Source organism: Tachyglossus aculeatus, chromosome 15 (assembly GCF_015852505.1).
Source record: "Tachyglossus aculeatus isolate mTacAcu1 chromosome 15, mTacAcu1.pri, whole genome shotgun sequence".
Taxonomy (NCBI): domain Eukaryota; kingdom Metazoa; phylum Chordata; class Mammalia; order Monotremata; family Tachyglossidae; genus Tachyglossus; species Tachyglossus aculeatus.
Genome location: NC_052080.1, coordinates 10,434,362 through 10,450,666, shown reverse-complemented (window position 1 = coordinate 10,450,666; position 16,305 = coordinate 10,434,362). Strand labels below are relative to the sequence as shown.

Here is a 16,305-nt window from a genome sequence, read left to right as displayed (position 1 = left end):
AGCGCATACTGCATGCACAGCTTATACTAAGTGCTTGGGAGAGTAAAATACAACAGAGTTGGAATACATTTTCCTTGCCCACAAGGAGCTTACAATCTCGAAAAGAGCTTATGGTCTAGAAAAAGACATGTTTATTCTGGTTCCCGGAGGGGGCATGAATGGCAAAGATGCTAAACTGCTTTAAGTTTTTCTAGAATCCATTTTCACCAAGTTTTTGTATAATTCTGAAGGCTGAACTACAGTCCATTTTTCAAGCATTGGCTATACATCCTATAAACAAATGCTTTGTGACCATCTTCTATAGCTCAGCATGCATTCAATGCAATTAACCCTGCTGATAATGATTACAGCTAAATTAGTACAAGCAATTATTGGTGAATTTACAGCTAATAACCCTATTATTATTATCCATTATATGTAATAGCTGTGGCTTCTGACTCTCTGGGTTTTGAAAAAGCATGGTTTTATTTAGCTTTATAGTTCTACTGCTTGTAAAGTGCATACCTCTGGGGAAAATGTCAACTATTTTGGTTCATTCATTTCATTTTACTTTTTCTTTTTCTGAGTAGCTTCTATTATCTGATAGAAAATCAGTTGTTATTATAATTGTGCTAAGGATGGTTTGGTCAATTCACTTCCCGATCTGTGTTACTATCGTCGTCACAGTAATGGATTTAGAGTCATTCGTGTCTACGACAAATCTGGCACAAGAAAATGAATATTTCCTCTGAGCAGCTTCACTTTACTAGACTTGCACAACCAAAAGAGAACATTGTTCTACTGGTTTCAAGACATAGTAGAGCAGCTCTTTCCCTCCCTTTAATTTTTTTTTTTTGTATTTGTTAAGTGCTTACCTTGTACCTGGTACTGTACTAACCACTGGAGTAGAGAGTAGATGCAAGCCATTTAGTTGGGACACAGTCTAGGTCCCACAAAGGGCTCACAGTCTTAATCTCCATTTGGCAGATAAGGTAACTGAGGTACCAAAAAGTTAAGTGACTTACCCAAGGTCACACAGCAGACAAGTGATGGAGCAGGTATTAGAATCCAGGTCCTCCTGACTCTCAGGCCCGTGCTCATTCTGCTAGACCTTGCTGCTTCTCTTTTTCTCCCTTCCCTCACACCTGTTCCTTTTCTTCTGCCTTCTCATTCCTCACCACCTTCTTCCCTTTCCTCCTTCTTCCCATGCTGTCATGATATAGTACCCTTTCTGCGCCTTGTGAAACAACTCTTTGGGGGAAGCAACCTGGCCTAATGGATATAGCACGGGCCTGGGAGTGAGAAGGACCTTAGTTCTAATTCCAGCTCTGCCACTTGTCTGCTGTATGACCTTGGGGAAGTCATTTCACTTCTCTGGGTCTCAGTTACCTCATCTGTAAAATGGGGATTAAGACTATGAGCCCTATGTGGAACAGGAACTGTGTCCAACCTCATTAGCTTCTATCTACCCCAGAGCTTAGAACAGTGTTTGACATATTGAAAGTGCTTAACAAATACCATCATTATCTTTACTACTTCTTCTGACTTGGTGTTCTCTCCAGAAAGACATGCCTCGTTGGAAGTTTGTGTCCAAATTTTAGAGACGATGTGTTATAGCAGAACTAGGAAGAGAACAGGATGTGGGACCAGGAGACCTGGGTTCTAATCTGCTAATCTAATCTAATCAGCAAGGTCTGCTGGGTGACCTGGGGTAAGTCACTTAACTTCTCTGGGCCTTGGTTTCCTCATCTGTAAAATGGGGATTCAAAATCTCATCTCCCTCCCACTTGGACCGCAAATCTCATGTGAAACAGGATAGTTGGAAGAGTTGGGGTTGGGCAAGGGGGGAGCCATCCTTGATACCCAGCATCCTAGTTAGGGAACAGGGAACATCTAATATTCCCAGCTTTTCCAGGTTATCACCATAGTAACTCACTGCTGACAAATTAAATTTATCCAAAACCATTCTTCAATCTTCCGAAATGGTAATGTAAAGCCACTATTGTTGAGTTCCCACTAAACTTCTGTTTTCCAATTCAAAAAGTAGTGTGGCTTAGTTGTAAGAGCCTGGACGTAAGTGTAGGATGACTTGAGTCCTAACCCTGGCTCTGTCACTTTGCTGTGTGACCCTGTGCAAGTCACTTAACTTTTCAGTGTCTCAGTTACCTCAACTGTAAAATGGGGATTAAATCTTTCTTCCTCTGACTTGTGAGCTCCATGTGGGCAGGTAGTGTGTCTAATCTGATTGCCTTGTATCTACCCCAATGTTTAGTACAGTACCTGGCATGTAGTAAATGTTTAACAAGCATCACACAAAATAATTTAAACAAATACCAAATTTCAGCTTTTTAAAAATTGGAATGAAATCTGAATGCATACTGGTTGTGCTCTGCTTCAGACCTTGCATTTCCTTTGGTCTAAAACAAATTCATATTTTAAAAGAAGAAACAATGCACAAACCATACGAATCATCTTCCTCACATAGATTTCTTTCCTTATGTCCTAATGTCAGCTTCTCCTCGATTTACCTAGTAGGTGAAATTCTGTCCTGTACCAATAGCCACCCTAAATTTGCTTATGTTTCTCCCCAGTTCCATTCCTGGAATTATTGAAAGACAGAAAATGACCTTCTGAATTCTCTACAAAACAATTTCGGATTTAAAATTCTTATAAAGCATCTTGATAATAGTGAAAAACAGAGTGAAGGTTAGTGAAATTTAAAACCAGCCTATCACAGCTCTCTTTGAGTGTAATGTTAAATAACTCTGGTATCTGTTAAGTATTTATTATATGTTAAATATACAGGTACTACATAGCAATTATTGTATTTTCTTGATCTTTTCCTGAACAGAAATCCCTGAGGTAAATAAGAACATCACTGAATGAAACTTGATTAAGATTTAGATTTCTAATCTATTCAGAAGAATATTTAATTCAAAATTTTTTTTGTTATTTTCAAAGGTAATGACCTTATCTGTTTTGATGACTATTCAACTGTCTCAGAAGTCAAGGTAATTAGTTATCAATTGTAACATTTTATAATGTTGGCACAACAACAGAAACAAGTACAGTGAAATTCATATTGTACATAAAATGTCTAATGTCCAATTTTCAGCAGTGAATAGGAAACAAGTTCTAAGACATAATTCAGCTTGGCTATTTACACGAGAAAGATGTTCTTCTGGCCTACAAGTTGCCATTTTAAATACCAAGGGACGATTTTAAATTCCAATCATGTTGAGAAGAGTAAACCTGTTGATTTTGGCCTTTTTCCTGACTGCACAAAAAACAACCCCAAAAGAGAACTGTGTAGGAGACCATCTGCTTATGAGACCAGATTTTTCTTAGCAAAGATTTTATTTCCTGTGGGGTCATGTACTCTGAACTCATTTTCATAGACTATTTTGAGATTCCATTTCACTGAGGTGACTCCTTAAATTGGTGGGATTTCTCTGGTAGACTAACAATATGAGAAGCAGAGAGGCCTGGTAGGAAAAGTCTGGGCATCAGAGGTCCTGGGTTCTAATCCTGACTCTGCCACCTGACTGCTGTGTGACTTTGGGCAAGTCATTTAACTTCTCTATGCCTCATTTTTCTCATCTATACAATGGATATGCAATACCTGTTCTCCTTCCTATTCAGACTGTGAGCCCCATCCACCTTAATGCTTTAGTAGAGTGCTTTTGCATGTAATAAAAGCTTAACATATACAATTACTATTTATTAACCCTTTGACAGTGACTTTCTGCGGGCAGGGAACATATCTTCCAACTCTGTTATACTGTACACACCCAAGCACTCAGTACAGTGCTCTGCACACGGTAAGCACTCAATAAATATGACTGCATCATTTCGTACTACTTGCCAAAGAGTCTGGGAAGCCTGTGTACCTCACTAAGTGAAGAATGCTAGACAGTGAGATGTAATACCTTGTTCTAAATAGTTAGGGCTGAAAACCACAATCCCTCATTTGCAATAAAGAAAGTGAATGCAATTCCAAGACGATTAGGGAATATCAGTCCAAGCACAAGCTGTTACCATTCTGAAAAAGAGAGTCTGAGAAAAGATCAGAAATAACATGAACCAAAAAAAAAAAACATGGAAGAAAAAAGGAGTAACTTCAGGAGACAGTGAACGCATGTGAGGAGAAAACAATTCACAGGGTGAGAAAACCATCCCAACAGTATTTTATGCAATAATATTTTGCCAACCTTTAGCATCACTTTATTAATAGTATTTGTTAAGTGCTTACTCTGTGCCAGGCACTGCACGAAGCAATGAGGTAGATAAAAGCTTAATCACGTTGGAGGCAGTCTGTGTCCCACATGGGGCTCCCAGACTTAATGCCCATTTTACAGATGAGATAACTGGGGCACAAAGAAGTTAAGTAACTCGCCCAAGGTCACACAGCAGACAAGTGGCGGAGCCAGGACTAGAACCCACGTGCTCTGACTCCCAATCCCGTGTTCTTTCCATTAGGCCATTCTTTGTTAAGTATTTGTTAAGTGCTTACTCTGTGCCAGGCACTGCACTAAGCACTAGGGTAGATACAAGGTAACCAGGTTGGAGGCAGTCCATGTCCCATATGGGGCTCCTGGTTTTAACCCCCATTTTACAGAAGAGGTAACTGAGGCACAGAGAAGTTAACTGACTCATCCTAGGCCACACGCAGCATACAAGAAGCAGAGTCGGGACTAAAACCCAGGTCCTCTGATGCCCAGGCCCGTGCTCTATCCATTAGACCACGCTGCTTCTCATTGTGCCACTTCTGCAGGTTTCTAAAGGAGATAGTGAATACATCTGCCCTGGCAAAACTGATTAAGAGGTCCTTGACCAGAGACTTCTTGGCATCTGTCTGCACTGAATAGTTCAGAGGTGACTCTACTACTATTACTATGAAACCATGACAAACCTTTTTGGACGTGACACCAGAAAATGAACGACGGTACCGAGCACAATTGAAATCTCCCCCGCATCTGTCAGACTCAACTCAAATAGGTTCCCGGACTGATTTATTATTCCTTGGCTAAAACACCCGGGAATGTTATTTCTCCCAAATCAGTGGTTGAATGCTTTCTTACTGCACCTTCCTTCATTAGGAATTAAATTTTCTAGGGAAGCAAAGTCAAATCTTATATAGAAATTCAATAACCTCTGCTTAAGAGACACATCAAATAGAAAAAAAAATCAATGAGTGCATCCTTTGAACTGCAGAGTGTAAACTAAATAATTCCCAATGCTATGAAACCCTCATTAAAGGAGTCTCAGAAGACTGAGAAAATTTGTTAAAGATAACATTTTTCTTCCGAATGGCAAAGGGCCTCTTACCCATTCTTGCTTCAGTTGGCAATCACTTTCTGCATCCTGAAAAAGTCATCTGCAGGTCTGGAGTCTTGGCAATCTGGCATTTGCTGTACCTAAAGAGGTAAAAGACTAAAGTCAGTTATAAGTGAACGCAGGTTGGTTGGAAATTGTATTTCACTATGTACAGGAAAACATTTAGAATTGATATGTCAATTTTCTGCAGAAAACAAAATCCTTTGTCTTAAAAATATAAATCCTTATTAAAAACGACAAAAATGCAGACAATTTTAAGTGGCCAGCCCACAAAGTAGAAAGTAAACCATTTTTACCTGCTACCCTTGGATTCATCCCTTTACAATTATCAATCAGTGCTATTTATTGAGCACTTACTATGTACAGAACACTGTATTAAGCACTTGGGAATGTACAATAGAATTAATGAACATATTCCCTGCCCATAATGAGCTTTCAGTCTAGAGGACTTCCTCCTTACCATCTTCAATGGCCTACCAGGTATAGAACATTCTAATTTCTTCATCTTACTCTTTATCACCTGCTCTGTATTAGCAAAATGACAAAAATATCCAAAGATGAGCTTCCCAACTGTTCAGTACATAGCAGCAACAAATCAACTGAAATAGGAAAAGGCATTATAAATATACCATATGATAAAATGTAAATTATGGTAAAACTCCATGCAGTGTAGCAGAAATTATTTGATTTTAGAATTTAATTGCCTCCATTTATCATCTCCAATGCCTTTGCACACAGTAAGTTCTTTATAAGTACTATTACTGCCCTACTAACCTCAATAATGCTATCCCTTTGAAACCAGTTCATTCATTTTTAACGGTACTTGTCAAGTGCTTACTATGTGCCAGGCACCGTACTAAGCTCACAGCCTTAATCTCCATTTTACAGGTGAGGTAACTGAGGCACAGAAGAGTGAAGTGAAAGAAGTGAATGAAAAAGAAATAAAAATTCTCAATTATCAAACAGTGGTACTAAAGTATCTCCCGAACAAAATTATCTGTTTCAAAAATGAGCAGATAGAAATAAAATAGCCAATGAAGGTAGCTGATCTAGTTATTCAGTATTTCTTTTGAAAGCAAATTCTTGATCATCATTGTCATGTGATAAAATCAAAACACATCAACTGTATTTATTGAGCATTTACCATTTAAAATGGTTGGGAGAGTACGACATAACCGAGTTGGTAGGTATGTTCCCTGTGCACAATAATAATAATAATAATAATGATTGCATTTATTAAGTGCTTACTATGTGCAAAGCACTGTTCTAAGCACTGGGGAGGTTACAAGATGATCAGGTTGTCCCATGGGGGGCTTCATCCCCATTTTACAGAAGAGGTAACTGAGGCCCAGAGAAGTCAAGTAACTTGCCCAAAGTCACACAGCTGATAAGTGGTGGAGCCGGGATTTGAACTCATGACTTCTGACTCCAAAGCCCGGGCTCTTTCCACTGAGCCACGCTGATCTAGCCTGATCTGGGGTTTTCGGATCCCTTGAGCCTCAGTTTTCCCATCTGTGAAATGGGCTTGGTGCGATGATCCTTTCCTTCCTCCTGCTGGGACCGAATTAATTCAAGGGGCAGCCCAATTAATGATAATACTAATAATAATGATAACAACTGTGGCACTTGCATGAGAAGCAGTGTGGCCCAGTGGAAAGAGCCCGGGCTTTGGAGTCAGAGGTCATGGGTTCAAATCCCAGCTCCGCCACTTGGCAGCTGTGCGACCTTGGGCGGGTCACTTAGCTCCTCTGTGCCTCAGTTCCCTCACCTGTGGAATGGGGATGGAGACTGTGAGCCCTCCGTGGGACATCCTGATCACCTTGTAACCTCCCCAGCGCTTAGAACAGTGCTTTGCACATAGTAAGCGCTTAATAAATGCTATTATTATTATTATTGTTATTTGTTTGCTAGGCACTTACCACGTGCCAGGCACCATTCTAAGAGCTGGGGTGGAAACCAGCAAATTGGGTTGGACCCTCTCCCTATCCCACGTGGGGCTCACAGTCTCCATCCCCATTTTGCAGATGAGGGAACTGAGGCACAGAGGAGTTGAGTGACTCGCCCAAGGTCACGCAGCAGACAAATGGTAGCAAACCTTGTGACTCCCAGGCCCGTACCCTGTCCCTATGCAGCAGACAAATGGCAGCAAACTTTGTGACTCCCAGGCCCATGCCAGATCCCTATGCCATACTGCTTATCTATCGATGGTTATCGATTGATCTCTGGTATGTACTGAGCGCTCGCTTGCTTTGTGGAGAGCCCCGTACAAAACTCTCAGGAGGGTACACTCCAACAGAGTTGGTAGATGGGACCCCTGCCCACAAGGAGTTTAGAGGAGGAGTTGGGTATTAAAAACAGATTATTGGATTGGCTTCATCACACCCCACAGACAAACGTTTTAAGTAAATGCCTGCTAATGACAAAGTAAGAAATCATCTTTAGGAGGCGTGAAGATGGAGCCATCTAGTCTCGGCTTGCTACCGCTTCAGCAGAACCCTTTCATTTTTGCCTCATGATGGCTTCTGCTTAGTTACTCGGTTTTATGAAGAAAAATTGGATCTCGCAATTGCAGTATTGGGGAACATGCAGCTCCTCAATTTTACTCACTTTTGGCCCGCTACACATCCGCCATACACCCCCTGGCCTGGAATGCCCCCCCTCCCCACATCTGCCAAGCTAGCTCTCTTCCTCCCTTCAAGGTCCGACTGAGAGCTCACCTCCTCCAGGAGGCCTTCCCAGACTGAGCCCCCTCCTTCCTCTCCCCCTCCTCCTCCTCTCCATTCCCCCCGCCTTACCTCCTTCCCTTCCCCACAGCACCTGTATATATGTATGTTTGTATGTATTTATTACTCTACTTATTTATTTTACTTGTACATATCTATTCTATTTATTTTGGATGCCCTTTCTTAGGCTGAGCTGTAGCTCAGAAGGGCTTTTTGTTCATTAAAAGGCGAATTTAGTATGAAGTTAATAGCTTCAATGCCTGAATTTTAATTATTTTCTTTTAAATTGGGTCAAAAGTTTCCCCAAAATTCTAATAGCATCCATTCTGCATGAGAGTTTATCTAGTCCTGTACAACCATCAGTACTGAGTGAAGATACAAAGTATACATATCAGGGTACTTATAACTGTGGTATTTAAGTGCTATGTGCTAAACATTGTACTAAGCGCTGAGGTAGATACAAGATAACCCAGTGAGACACCATCCCTGTCCCGCATGGGGTTCACAGTCTAAGAATGAGGGAGAGCAGGTATTGAAATACCATGCTACAGATGAAGAAACTGAGGCACCGAGAAGCTAAGTGACTTGCCCAAGGTCACGCAGCAAGCAAGTGGTGGACCTGGAATTAGAATCGGGTCTTCCGACGTCCAGGCCCCTGCTCTTCCCATTAGTCCACACTCCCGACTGGGACATTGAGCAGGACCAAGGGACGGGCTGGGGACAAATACAGATGTGTGTGGGAGACAGCTCTTCAAACATGGCTTTGCATAGTGTCATTTTCTCTAGCACAGTTGAGACATTTTCCCCCTGCACACTTTGCTTATAAAATGGTGACTTCTTTTCAAGACACAGTCTATGAGGCTGAAAATAGCTGCAAAAGCCCAGGAAGGAGTAACTTTCAGAAGCAGCTTAAAATTGAATCTTATAATGAAGGTGCTGTTTCCTTTCAAGCATTTCAAACCCGTATCACACTATACAATTAGAATATATGATTATTCCCTAACAGAATAAAGACTGCATTTGGAGGGAAGCTGAAATCCACCTATTTATAAATTGCTGAATTGAAAAGGTCATCTAAGAAAAAAATCCCTGGTGACACAAGTGATGAATAGGTGCAAAGCAATGATCTTGGGCCCCAAAATTCAAAGTATAGATATTGAATTAAAGAATTTGTGTTCAGTAATGATAGTAAACCATAAAGTTTCTTATTTTGGAGCATTATAAATTTTGCTTTGAACTGTGATCATTAGAAAAATGGTAATAGGTATATTTCATCCATATTAAATTGTTCATTTTTTTTTTCAAAATTGTATTTTGACAAGCATTTAAGAAAACAGAATCTGGACCCTTGAGAACAAACTAGCTCCCACTGATTTGAAGACTAATATAGCACAGCTTAATGTAAATAGGTCCATGGCCTCGGTTTGGTGATCTGTGACACTCTCTGGTTCTAATTCTTTAGTAGTCATGTATCATCTAGATTTCAGCATGACCCAGTGGAAAAAGTGCAGGAGCAAAAATCAAGAGACCTGATTCTAATCCCAGCTCTGGCACTGACCAACTAACTTAATGTCTGACCTCTAATTTTCTCATCTGTAAAATGGAGATTAAAATACTACCAGTTCGCCCCATCTCTTAAATTGTGAGCCCCAGGAGAAACAGGAACTATATCAATCAATGGCATCTATTTGGCACTTACTGAGTGCAGAGCACTGCATTAAGCACTTGGGAAAGTACAGCAGTGTGGGTAGAATGAGTTTACAGCCTACAGGGACTATATCCAATCTGTTTCCATCCCAGCGCTCAACATAAAGCTTGAAACACAGGAAATTCTAAATAAATGACAGATTTATCATTCAAGACAGGTCTTTCTCTTCAGCTCTAATTAATTAATTCATTCAATCATTTTTTAAGCGCTTGCTGTGCACACAGCACTGTACTAAGCACTTGGGAAAGTACAATATAACAATAAAGAGTGACATTCCCTGCTCTGATGATTCCACACTCTGCATTTAGCTATCCCAAGTAGATCTAGTCTAACTTGGATGAAACAAGAGCTAAAGTGGCAACAATCAAGATTTCATACATAATACACCAAAAGCCAAGCTTTCATCTTCATGCATGTGTGTGAAATTTTATTTTGAAATGCAGTGTAACCCCCATAATCTGAGGAAAGAGCATGCTTTCTGAAACAATTGAAGAAACAGCCACTCAATTATGGTGATGAATGTTATTACCCAACTCACTACCTCTAGTAAAGTTAAACTCATATCATAGTGAAATGTTTAAACACAGGAAGAAATGTGATGTTTGACAAAGGTAAGGGATGAAGAATTTCTCCAGCAATTAAAGAGTAAAGCAGGAATTTAATAGGAGAATCCATTAGCAAGTTTACAACTAGTAAAAATTCCAATTTACACTGCTGGAGTTTTAGTATAGATGGTCTATTGCATATATAGAGGAAATGTACATGAATTTATACATTCTCTTAAAAAAGAATTTAAGAATCTCCAATTGCTTAAAGTCAGAGGTATGCCAGGTAGCAATGACTTTCTTAGAAAATTTCTTGCCATTCACTAGAACCTTTTTATTTATTTATTTTTTGATTAGCTAATATAATTCTGTCCGACTTGCCACTTTCTACAGGGTACATGGCAATTGAACTGCTCCAGTTAAGCAAGGGGATAAATTATCTAATGCAATTTACACAACTAAAGGTTTTTAAAGATAAATGTTCCTAAGCTATTTTAAGCAATGGGAGTTGAATGATTAAATTGCCTGTGTCAAAACCAAGCCCTGAAAGCTTAAGCACAATAAGTCACTAGAAGCTATTTCAGTCTGTTTATTTCAATTTGGTCATGCTCCCTATGTCTTTTTTTTATAACAATGACACCAGCGAAGTGTTTCATGGTGCCAATTATAAGCTTTCATAAAGGTTACTACTTGAGAAAAGAGGAATGAAAGCAAGCCTCCATTTTTTTCTGAGAATCAAAATCAAACTGACAAGGCAGTAGTAAGTGTTATGTTACCCATTTTCAGAAAATTCAGGGGTAAGCACAGCTGGAGGAAGGAGATGGAGAAATTACTGTGGAGCCCATCTAAAGCAGGGACCCATGTCGGCAACCTCACAATACACAAAGACTGTCCTCTACTCTGCCTTGCTTGTAATAATAATAATAATAACAATGGCATTTGTTAAGCACTTACTATGTGCTGAGCACTGTTCTAAGCACTGGGGTTGATACAGGGTAATCAGGATGTCCCACGTGGGGCTCACAATCTTATTCCCCATTTTACAGATGAGGTAACAGGCACAGAGAAGTCAAGTGACTTGCCCAAAGTCACACAGCTCTCCATCTCTGCACTCCATCTACACTGAAAGCTGGTTTATTATTATTATTAACAATAGTAGTAATAGTAATAATAGTGGTACTTGTTAAGCACTATGTGCCAGGCACTGTACTTAGCACTGGGGTAGATACAAGGTAATTGGATTGAACAGTCCCTGTCCCACATGGGGCTCACAGTCTTAATCTCCATTTTCCAGATGAGGTAACTGAGACACAGAGAAGTGAAGTGACTTGTCTAAGGTCACACAGCAGACAAGTGGTGGAGTCTCAAGATTAGAACCCAGGTCCTTCTGACTTCCCAGGCCAATGCTCTATCCACTAGGCCAAGAGGGGTATGCTTATTCATTAATTCAATCATATTTATTGAGTGCTTACTGTGTGCAAAGCACTATGCTAACGGCTTGGGAGAGTACAATATAACAACAGACACATATAGGAGAGTCCTATACAACAGAATTAGCAGACATGTTCACTGCCCATAATGAGTTAGGAAGTTGCATTATTGGAAAGTCAATTGATTAATTAATTGATAATATTTAGTGAACAACTATGTGTTCAGTGTACTGAACTGTGTCATCATCATCAATGATATTTATTGAGCGCTTACTGTGTTCAGAGCACTATTCTAAGCGCTTGGGAGAGTACAATATAAGAGTTTGTAGACACAGTCCCTGCCCACAGTGAGCTCACAGTCTAGAGGGGGAGACAGACATTAATATAAGTAAATTATAGGAATGTACACAAGGGCCATGGGGCTGAGGAAGGGGTGTTTTTACTTGTACATATTTATTCTATTTATTTTATTTTGTTAATATGTTTTGTTTTGTTGTCTGTCTCCCCCTTCTAGACTCTGACCCGCTGCTGGGTAGGGACCGTCTCTATATGTTGCCAACTTGTACTTCCCAAGAGCTTTGTACAGTGTTCTGCACATAGTAAGCTCTCAATAAATACCTTTGATGATGATGACACAGTTCAGTACACTGAACACATAGTTGTTCACTAAATATTATCAATTAATTAATCGAATGACTTCCCAATAATGCAACATCCTAATTCAAAATGGGCAGGGAAACTGTCTACTAATTATGTTATACAGGACTCTCCCAAGCACTTAGTACAAGTGCTCTGCACATAGTAAGCACTCAATAAATACCATTGATTGACTGGTTGACTGAATGAATATGATGGAGCTGGTAAATGGTAAGAAGAGGTGAATCTAGGGAGAAGCTATCAAAGGGTAATGTGCTAACCAGAAGAAGAAATTAGGAATTGATTCAAAGAATAGTAACAGAAAGATTATTTGCTAAGCACCTACTGTGAGCAGAGCAATGTAGTAAGTGCTAGGAAAGAGTAGAAACAATGTTATTCTTCAAGGGACACACAATTTATGAAGAGGTCAAAGATGGCTATTTTTATGGACCGGTCTGGTTAACATGATTCTTCATTTGAGAATAATTTCATAGTGGCCCCAATTAATAGAATCTCTAGTTGTTGGTATTAACTTTGCTAAAAGGACTCAATCAATAGTACTTACTGAGTGCTTACTGTGTGTAGAGCACTGCACTACGCTCTTGGGAGAGAACAATTCAACAGAGTTGGCAGACATGTTCCCTGCCCACAAGAAGCTCACAGTCTAGAGTGAAAGAAAATCCAGGCTGTCACCATGTGAAACTTTTAGAATTTTCCTTAAAACTTAAGGGAATTTAAGTTACTGGCAAACGCTTGTCGCAAATTTATCAATAAGGAGAATTCACAATGAAAATTCGAACCTAACCTTGAGTCTCACCATAAAAATCCTTAGTCCGTGAAATCTGATTGACAGGGCAATGAATTCACTCAGAAAAATTCAGTTCAGAGTTTATGCAGATTCAGATCCCTATTTGATACTTAGTTGACAGTACCGTGGTGAATCAAACACACCCGTTGAAAAATAGTATTTGTAATTGAGTTTTCTATCACTTTCATTTGGAGCTTGTTTACAAAAATGACATTCAGAAGGCAATGTTTTATCAGTAAGGCAAGAGAATGTGTCAACTTATTTTACCACTTAAAATTGCCACTGGTCAAAGCTAGATTTTTCCAGGAGAATTAAATGGTGTTTACTGTGGTGACTGATTATTTCTATTAGAACTGTATGTTTTTCTCCAACGGAAGAGAAAATAATTTAATTAGCCTATTATTGTAAATGTTCAGATTTTCAATACAGTAATTTGTGAACAGTGGCTGATAGAAAAGAAATTAACACTGACTTTTTTGTGAGTGTGGAATGAATGGCACTTTGCAAGGGAGACAATTAATTATAAATGCTCTCTATTTAAGATCACCAGATTTAGATGATAAATGAAACAATTATTAGACATCGAGTATACAAACAGCAATACATCAGCATTTTGGTTTATTAACTCTATCATCTGCCATTGTGTGTATATATTTATTACCTCATACTGCTGAGTGATGGAAAATCTTATATATTTCCTTCAGTGATTTCCATTCCATGCATTAAAAGAGAGACAAAGCACTCACAGCGCAGTGTAAGGTTTAGAAACAAGATGAAATTAAGCAGTAGAAACTGGGACGCAATGCTAAACCGATTCTAATTAAACATACAAAACACCAAGACTGAGTCTCCAGGCAGCAAACAAGCATGTTGAAACCTGTGAACTGGGCAGGTGTGAAAGAACTTAATTAATTATACAATTTGGGAAAGTGATTTCTTTCCTGCCCATCCCTTTGGGTAGTAAAAGCAGCCCTGAAGGAAAAGATATTTTCTGAAGTAAAGACACGGAACTCTGTTCACGTGTATCCCCTTCCCCGACTCCCAAATAATTGCGGTAATTATTAAACACTTGCCATATGCTTCTCCTCCAAGAGGCCTTACCCAACTAAGTCCTCATTTTCCCTACTCCTTCCCCCTTCTGTGATCCCCACAAGGGAACCGATTATGTTGTATCTACTCCAGTGCTTAGTACAGTGCTTGGCATATAGTAAGAGTTTAACAGATACCACAATTATTATAATCGCAATTTATTTCAAGGCCTGCCTCCCCCTCCACTGTAAGCTCCTTGTGGGCAGAGAACAGGTCTACCAACTCTGTTATGTTGGACTCTCTCAAGCACTTAATACAGTGCTCTGTATACAGTAAGTTCTAAAAAAAATATGATCGGCTGACCGATTAATCAACCTGGCGCTTGCGGTGCATTTTTGAAGTGGAATTTCTCAGTGAAATGTTGGAAACCTATAATACATGTCTGTAGGGTCCAGGGACATATCTGAATAGGTCATGGGTCTCATTTGTCTCTGAAAACCTGGTATTCAACTTAAACATTGGGTTCTTAGTGATTATTGCAGTAATACCTTTTGGTTCAATCAATCAATCATAGTTATTGAGCACTTACTATGGGCAGAGCTTGGGAGGGCATGATAAAAGAATTTGTAGACACTTTCTCAGCCCATAACAAGCTTACAGTCTAAAGGGACAACCTTTAATGTCTCCTACTATAATGAAAGAGAGAGAAACAGAGAAAGAACAAGAGAGAATGCCCGTGACTGACACCGGCCTGAGAAGGAGATGATCATTTTAAGGTATTTTGATAGAGATTCCTGGAGGAGCGCAATGAAATCCGTGTTCTAACATCACAACTTCTAGTAGGCATTGAGGCCCAAGAAATGAACTAAAGAAGAAGTAAAAATATATCCTTAGCCTGTGCTAGGACAGCTCCCACCAAATTACCCAATTTCCAAAATCACCGAATCATTTGACCCAAAATATCTTTGAATTTTTAAGAAAGCCCACCAAATCAATGGAATTCACAAATAAGGATTAAACACTAAAAGACATAATTGTGGTAATTAGTCAAATGATGTAATTGTAGTAAACATGATAAATTGCCACTAAGCTACATAATTGCAGAACATAATGGTACTATTATGATTTCTGATGATAAAATGCAATTTAGAGATATAATAATTACACCTAACAGCAATAAGCTATTTTTCATTTATAACATTTCTCAATAACCGATTTGGTTTATGAAAAACTATCAGATTAAATTCCAAATCCATGTTAAGAAGCAAAACACTTTCAGTGGAATGAACTGGTATATTATCTAACAAATACGTTGACTATGATGGAATACAGTATGTAGGGAAATGGATGAGGAAAATTCACTTTCAAATAGACTATCATTACACTAATGTGTGTATTATTATGAATCTGCCAAGCACTGAGGTAGAGACAAGATAATCAGGTTAGGCATAGTCCCTTTTCCAGGTGGTGTTCACAGAATAAAGCCGGAGAGAGGAGAGTACAAGGATTTAATCTCCATTTTACAGACAAGGAACTTTAGGCACAGAGAAGTCAAACAACTTGTCCGGGGTCACACAGCAGGCAAGTGGCAGAGCCAAGATTAGAACCTAGGCCCTTTGACTTACAGGCCTGTGATCTTTTTAGGACATACTGCACATTACATTGCTTCTGCTGCTGCTTCTACTACTACCACCACCATTCCTTCTCCTCTTCTAAAATAAAGTTGACTAGGACCCTAGTTCCCTCTCAGGGTCACACCTGGAGAGTGTCCAGGCCTCTACCAGTCTTGGCTACAGGAGGGAGAGCCAAGCAGCAGCCTACCCATTCCATTCCTAGCTTAAGCAGTGGCTAGCGAGTGGCAGGCACTCTGCTACAAGTCAAAACTCACCCGTGATAGGCAGCAGCAGCTTGGCAGAGAGTCGAAGGCAGAGACCCGAGTTTACTGCGCGGGAGGCGGCAATGGTAAACCACTTCCGTACTTTTACCAAGAAAACTCTATGGATCCACTACCAGAACAATTGCAGGTGGAGAGCGAGGTGTTCTGGAAGAGATGTGTCCATGGTGTCGCTATGGTTCGGAAATGACTCGATGGCATTAGACAAGAAGGACT

General features: G+C 39.7%; 1 non-coding gene across 1 annotated transcript; it reads left to right on the top strand.

The window, feature by feature from the left end:
* The first annotated feature begins 15,935 nt into the window (after nt 1–15,935).
* On the top strand, nt 15,936–16,073 carry LOC119937893. The gene has a single exon (XR_005454264.1). It is a non-coding gene; the product is annotated as a small nucleolar RNA SNORA7 (small nucleolar RNA).
* The last annotated feature ends 232 nt before the right edge of the window (nt 16,074–16,305 follow it).